This window comes from Danio rerio, chromosome 16 (assembly GCF_049306965.1).
Source record: "Danio rerio strain Tuebingen ecotype United States chromosome 16, GRCz12tu, whole genome shotgun sequence".
NCBI classification, from domain to species: domain Eukaryota; kingdom Metazoa; phylum Chordata; class Actinopteri; order Cypriniformes; family Danionidae; genus Danio; species Danio rerio.
The window spans coordinates 3,974,503-3,981,225 of record NC_133191.1 but is presented as its reverse complement, the minus strand read 5'-3'; the positions used below and the strand labels follow the sequence as shown (position 1 = coordinate 3,981,225).

The following is a 6,723-nucleotide window of genomic DNA, read 5'->3' as shown; positions in this document are numbered from 1 at the left end:
TAAAAGTTTAGAACCATTTGAAGGAGAGTAAATATTCAGTAAATGCTATTTATTTGAGTGAGCATCCCTTTAAGGAGGTTTTCTGTTTCTCAGTGTGAATCAGCCTTTGGTATATTGAACAAATAAAAACATTACATAATGAAAGGAAAGAACAATCTTAATTTACTCACCCTTCACTAATTTCAAACCTTTACCAATTTTTTTCCGTTAAACAAAAAAGAAGATATTTTGAAAAATGTGTGAAACCTGTAACTATTGACTTCCACAGTATTTGTTTTCCCTACTATGGAAATACATGGTTACTCCGTAGGGCTGACCAATATAGCGTTTGAGCTTCGATATCACAATGTGTGTTATGTCTGCAATAGTCACATCACAGGATTAGACTATTTATTAAAGATTAAATATATTATTGGTCCCACTTTATATTAAGTGTCCCTAACTACTATGTACTTACATCAAAAAATAAATCCAATGTATTTACTGTGTTTATAATGTATTTGAGAACACTTGTGGTGCTTTTGAGTTGGGATAGAGGTTGGGTTATGAACAGGTTTGGTGGCGTGGGTAGGTTTAAGGGTGGGTTAAGGTGTAAGGGATGGTCAATAGTGTATTTACAAATGTAATTACAAAAGTTAGTTACAGATGTAATTACATATATGTATTTAATCAAGCATAAGTACATAGTAAATACATGTATTTACACAATAAGTACATTGTAACAAACTATTAGTTCCTTTGTAAGTACATATTAGTTAAGGCCACTTAATATAAAGTGGGACCATATTATTAAATAGTATTGTATAAAAATTTTTATACATTGATTAACGTGTTATTTTATGTTTGACTGTTCAATTTCCTTAGTTCCTTACTTTTAGACTCCCAAGAAAACTTAAATTTTTGCCTTGTCGTTTTGTATATATTGTAATTGATTATATTTTTTGCAGATGCACAGCATAAAAAAAAACTTAATCAATTCAGTCGATCTAATTAATGAAAATTTTCCCAAATAAGGCTATTCAAATCATCTGAGGAAAATAGATCTATATCACAATGCATATCGCAGTAAAACAAAATATTGCAATGTCAGATTTGTTCAATATCGTGCAGCCCTATAACTCAGCATTCTTCAGAATATCTTCTTTTGTGTTCAACAGAAGAAAGAAACTCATTCAGGTTTGGAACCACGTGAAGGAGGGTAAATATTCTGTACATTTTGTGTGAGCTATCCCTTTAAGGAGGTTTTCTGCTTCTCAATGCGAATCATCCCCTGAGTTGGGGGATCAGTATATGTGCCACCCTTCTCTGTCTGTTAAAAGAGACAGATGTAAAGAGCGTGAAGCTCACATCACCAGCCACAGGAACTACAATGAGAAAGACAAAGTTAAAAGTGCTGCTATACTTCAGTAACCTCTAACTAGCTCTGGTCTGTCAGTCAAATTCAACACGTATAATTACAGACAGATGCTGAGGTGCCGCTGCGGCCTGTTTTATAATTAATCAATAGCTGATGTGCATTTCAATTTGGTGGGTTCTTTGTCGAGCTTTAAATTAGTACATGTTCACTGAAATAAACTCTGTAATGGGTAAATCTATGTGGGAAAAGAAGTATGAGTAATTGCTTTGAATGCGCATTTGTTGTCTGTGTATAAATGTCTTTGATTTTATTTGTCTTTATATGAAAAAATATATACTTCATGATTCAGCCATGAATTGTAAAGTTCACATGGATTAAAATAATAATAATAATAATAATAATAATAATAATAATAATTATTATTATTACTATTATTATTATTATTATTATTATTATTATTATTATTATTATATTAAATTCATTATTTCATTTTCCTTTCGGCTCAGTCCCTTTATTAATCTGGCGTTGCCACAGTGGAATGAACCACCAACTTATCCAGCGCATTATCCATCTTTAGGAAACATCCATACACTCTCATTGAAACTCATATATGGACAATTTAGCTTACCCAATTCACCTGTACCGCATGTCTTAGGACTGTGGCGGAAACCGGAGCACCCGGAGGAAACCCACGCGAACGTGGGGAGAACATGCAGACTCCTCACAGAAACGCCAACTGACCCAGCTGAGGCTCGAACCAGCGACCTTCTTGCTGTGAGGCGACAGCACTACCTACTGCGCCACTGCGTCGCCCTAATAATAATAATAATAATAATAATAATAATAATAATAATAATAATAATAATAATAATAATAATAATAATAATATCAAAGTGTTAAATTTTAAAACACACTTGAGTAGACAACAGTAAAATACTGAACTATTTTACTCATGTTAACTTTTATACATGATTTTTTTTGTGTATATTGTCATGAATATATCAATTTTTGGAAATAATGCATATTATGTATTTTATCATTTTAATATTTATTCTTGACAAAGAAAATGCACCACGTATTAATAGTATTTTTATAAGATATTTTTTTATCGTTTAATGTTTGGGAAATCTTAATTAGAGTGAGCAGGAAATGTTTGTGACTCTCAAATTTTAGTAGTGTTAAATTGTAAACTTAATGTGATTAACACTTAAGACGTGTTAACTAATGAATTGAGTGTCGATTCATTTATTTACATAAATAAATAAATAAATAAATAAATAAATACATAAATAAATAAATAAATAAATACATAGATAAATAAATAAATAAATAAATAAATAAATAAATAGATAGATAGATAGATAGATAGATAGATAGATAGATAGATAGATAGATAGATAGATAGATAGATAGATAGATACACTGTTAGACATTTCTGTAAATTACACAGTTATTTACTGTATTTCACCCAGTGTAATACTGCAAATTCCTTTTACGGTAAATAACTGTATTTACCGTTGCATTATGGGAATTTAGTGTGACGTCGAACAACATATACAGCGATGTACTGTATTTGTAAAAATTCGTGTATTATACTGTATTTTCCACAACTGCTTCAACGCCACCTTGCGGCGATTCGACTACTCTGCACCACATTTTGCCTGAGGACCCTGGAGCAATTCTGGAGGACAATTTATTAGTGTGCCTGAAGAACATACTGGATTTAACAAACTTTACTCTGGTAAGCTGAGGCAGTGTTTCATTTTACAGAATGTTTTGTGGACGAGAATAGAACAAAGTAAAGTATAAAGTTGGCTATTATTATTTTCTCTGGCTTGGCGTTATTTCGGCCATTTGAGAAATATATAATCTATTAAGATGTTACCTTTATTTAATTTATTACATTAGCACTACTATTACTTTAAATAAGACTGTTTATGACTATTAGCCATTGTTCTCGTCATATATTTTTATTTATTTACATAGGAACCGGTGTTGCAGCGGGTTTTGGTTTAGGAGGGAACCAGAGGTATGCAGACAGTTTTGGAGGACACTTAGCACGAGACAACGGTCCGGCAGAGAGTGTTTTCCCCCAGAAGAATATGAATGAAAGACCATCAAATAATCCAGGTAAAAGCGCGTCTGTCTGTGCTGACAACACTCGACATTGATTTGAGCACCTCTATTAGCATTTGTTTGCTCGGCAACATTGGCTGAAGCGATCTTAAAATGGTAATGTTAACTGTTAGCTAAACTGAGCTAAGTTTATACTGAATTGGACTCAAACTCATTTTAACGTGCAACATTTAACTTATATTGATTTATACTATATATATTAGCTGTTGTGAACTGATTTTTCTCTGGTTTAGAGTAACTTATAATGTTAGCTTGAGAAAATAACATCGCGACCTAACCTATAAGAACGTTAACGTAAATTTATACAATATGCATAGAGGTAAAGTTGGTTTTATATTCGCACATTCGTTCATTTAGAAGACTCTATACTGTTTACCATGTTACTTTGAATATTCGATCAGAATTAGCATGCCAGTATGAATTGAAATCAACATTAACACTGTTTATTTGACCGTGAGCATGTTGTACTTTGATAGTCATTAGCTGCTAAAATGATTTCGCTATTTAGAGTTTGCAAATAATACTTTTATGAAATTAAATTATTAAGGGGGAAGTCTGAATCTGCTAATATAAAACCAACTTTACCTCTATGCATTATGCTAATAACCACCTTTTTGCTATTTATTGTTTGCTAATTATTTTTTTATCACAACTCTTGACATTTGGTTTAACATAATTGTTACCATTATATTTTTTTCTGTTTAGATATGGCACTGGCACAGCAGCAGGTTTTGTCTGAAGAAACAAACAGCATTTCGGAGGAACATCTTGATCAGCACAGCTTATGCTTAAAAAATAAGCAAGACCAGTAAGCAACCAAGGTAAACAAATAAAAAAAAAAAGTTGTGTGGAGGTTGTGGATTGTAGCATGGTATTCTTATCTGTATTTTTGGCTTTTTTATGGTCTCAATATAGAATACTGGGAGCCTGCCTGTGCAAACTGGACCTCATACAACAGTAAGTACTTTACATCTATTTGTTTCTCAATATAGTAACATTACTTTTAATACAAAATGTGTCACATGTTTAGTTGCTAGCTAAATAAAAAATCTTTTTCCCTTTTTTATTAAACCATTTAGTAGGGTTTTTTTCATCTTTGTTTATAATATTTTTGAGCAGATTGAGGTCTGTCATGGGTCAGACTTTTCAAAATACAATAATTAGTATTGGGATACATGCATTTGTCTATGTATTAAATGTCTTTTTCCCCATTTCATGTTGCCTAAATATTTTGTAATAAATAAAATAATAAAAAATTTTGTATAAATAATTCCAGAGGATGAAACAAAATGCACAGCAACAACCAGAGTGAGCCAGAAGATAGCAGGAGAAGTAGTGAAGAGAATGACAACCATGAACAACAGTGAGTTATCATTCTTTCACCAGCTAACTGAGAACTTGGATTAGGTGAGACACTCTCAATAATTGTATCAGTATTCAGTCAGTTTTAGTTTATTAGGAATACATAAAACAAATAGTCTAATCTGTCCTGCTGTGAATCAACCCATCACAAATGCTTCAATGTTTTTGTAAAACCTTGTTAGGGAAAAAAATAAACAGGACATTCTGGTTAGTTATCTTTTTAACATGGTAGTGAGCAGGTTATGAGCAGGAGCCAGTTGCTCAGTACCAGCTGAAAACTAGCCCAACCCAGGTGCCATGCTTCAAAATAATTAACCAGTATATGATTTATTTTTTTTAAACAAGCTTCTTCTATGCTTATGTTAGTCTGTTTGTCCTTATCCAGAGTTCTTCATAATCCTGGACTGGGCCAAATCCTGACCAGATGCTGTGGTGGTCATGGAGGAGTGAATCCTAAAAGACACACGTGATCAATGAGTTTCCGCATTGATCCAATGGGCCAGCCTGACCACCCGCTGGTAAACTTTCAAGCCTCCGGTGCCTATACTGCGGCCTTGCACAAGTTTGGCTAGAGGAGAACTGGTCGTGCCCAACTGAGCCTGGTATCTCTCAAGGGCTTTTATTCTACACTTTCCTCAGTTGGTGAAGTTTGTTCCATGTCACTGTCGCCACTGGATGGCTTGGCTACGATTGGTGGATCGGTGGATTTGCTCTTCAGTGTTTGAACTTTCAGCAGTGACATTTACTGCTTCAATTCTAAAAACTGGACTGAAGCAGCTTCAATTTACAAGAACTTCTATGTTAAGCTGCTTTGACATCATTGATCTACATTGTAAAAGTGCAATAGAAATAAAGATGAATTGCATTTGAACATGTAAATTCAGACCTTGTTGAGCATTTGACACCAGAATCAGTAATATTTTAAAGTTGGGTTGTTTCTGAGTCGGCTAATAGTTACAAATATTTATTTTTCCAACAATATGCAATTCAGAAGTTTAAATTTTTATTGTACATGTATGTTCTAGTGCTTTGTGTGATTTATTTATTTTTAATGTGTTGATTTTATTGCTTAATGTAATTTGCACACATTTTCCTTAAATGCTTTAAGCATTATTAATGTTTTAAAGAATGGAATATTTTGTAATTGTGTCTGGTTTAATGTCAGTAGTACTTAGTACAATTGGGGTTTTTTTTCTCAACAATATGCAGGTCAGACACTTAAATTAGTTTTGTACATGTATGTTAATGTGCTTTGTCATTTTCAATGTTTTTTTTCTCAAAATAAAATATTTTGAATGATTGAAATGTAATGTTTTTACACATTTTTAAGCTTGTTTTAAGCATCTCCAATGTTTTAAATAAAGAGTGTTTATTTTGTTAATATTTTGTAATTGTGTCTTTTTTAGGTCTATAGTATTAAAATAATATTAATAAAATTATATTATAAAATATTTAGGACAAAATTAAAAGGTTTACAGTAGCTAACTGTTAACTTAGGTTTTTACAGTAGTTAACCATTTTCAGACACTACGGTAACATGCTGTAAACGGATTTACAGTTGTATACTGTAAATCTAAAATACAGTAACTTACTGGCAACAGTGTTGCCAGTAAGTTACTGTAAAAACCCTTTGAAATGTCTAACAGTGTAGATAGATAGATAGATAGATAGATAGATAGATAAATAAATAAATACATAGATAAATAAACAAATACATAGATAAATAAATAAATAAATAAATAAATAAATAAATAAATAAATAAATAAATAAATAAATACATAGATAAATACATAGATAAATAAATAAATAAGGTTGGTCAAACACTATCATCAGCTCCTCTACTGTTAGATTTCCTCTCTGTTTCTTT

The 6,723-nt window shown here is 31.8% G+C and overlaps 1 long non-coding RNA gene across 1 annotated transcript; it reads left to right on the top strand.

The window, feature by feature from the left end:
• The first annotated feature begins 2,993 nt into the window (after positions 1–2,993).
• Positions 2,994–6,234, top strand: LOC137487870 (uncharacterized). The gene is made up of 6 exons (XR_011006636.2): positions 2,994–3,098; positions 3,344–3,487; positions 4,199–4,314; positions 4,409–4,450; positions 4,770–4,856; positions 5,241–6,234. It is a non-coding gene; the product is annotated as an uncharacterized lncRNA (long non-coding RNA).
• The last annotated feature ends 489 nt before the right edge of the window (positions 6,235–6,723 follow it).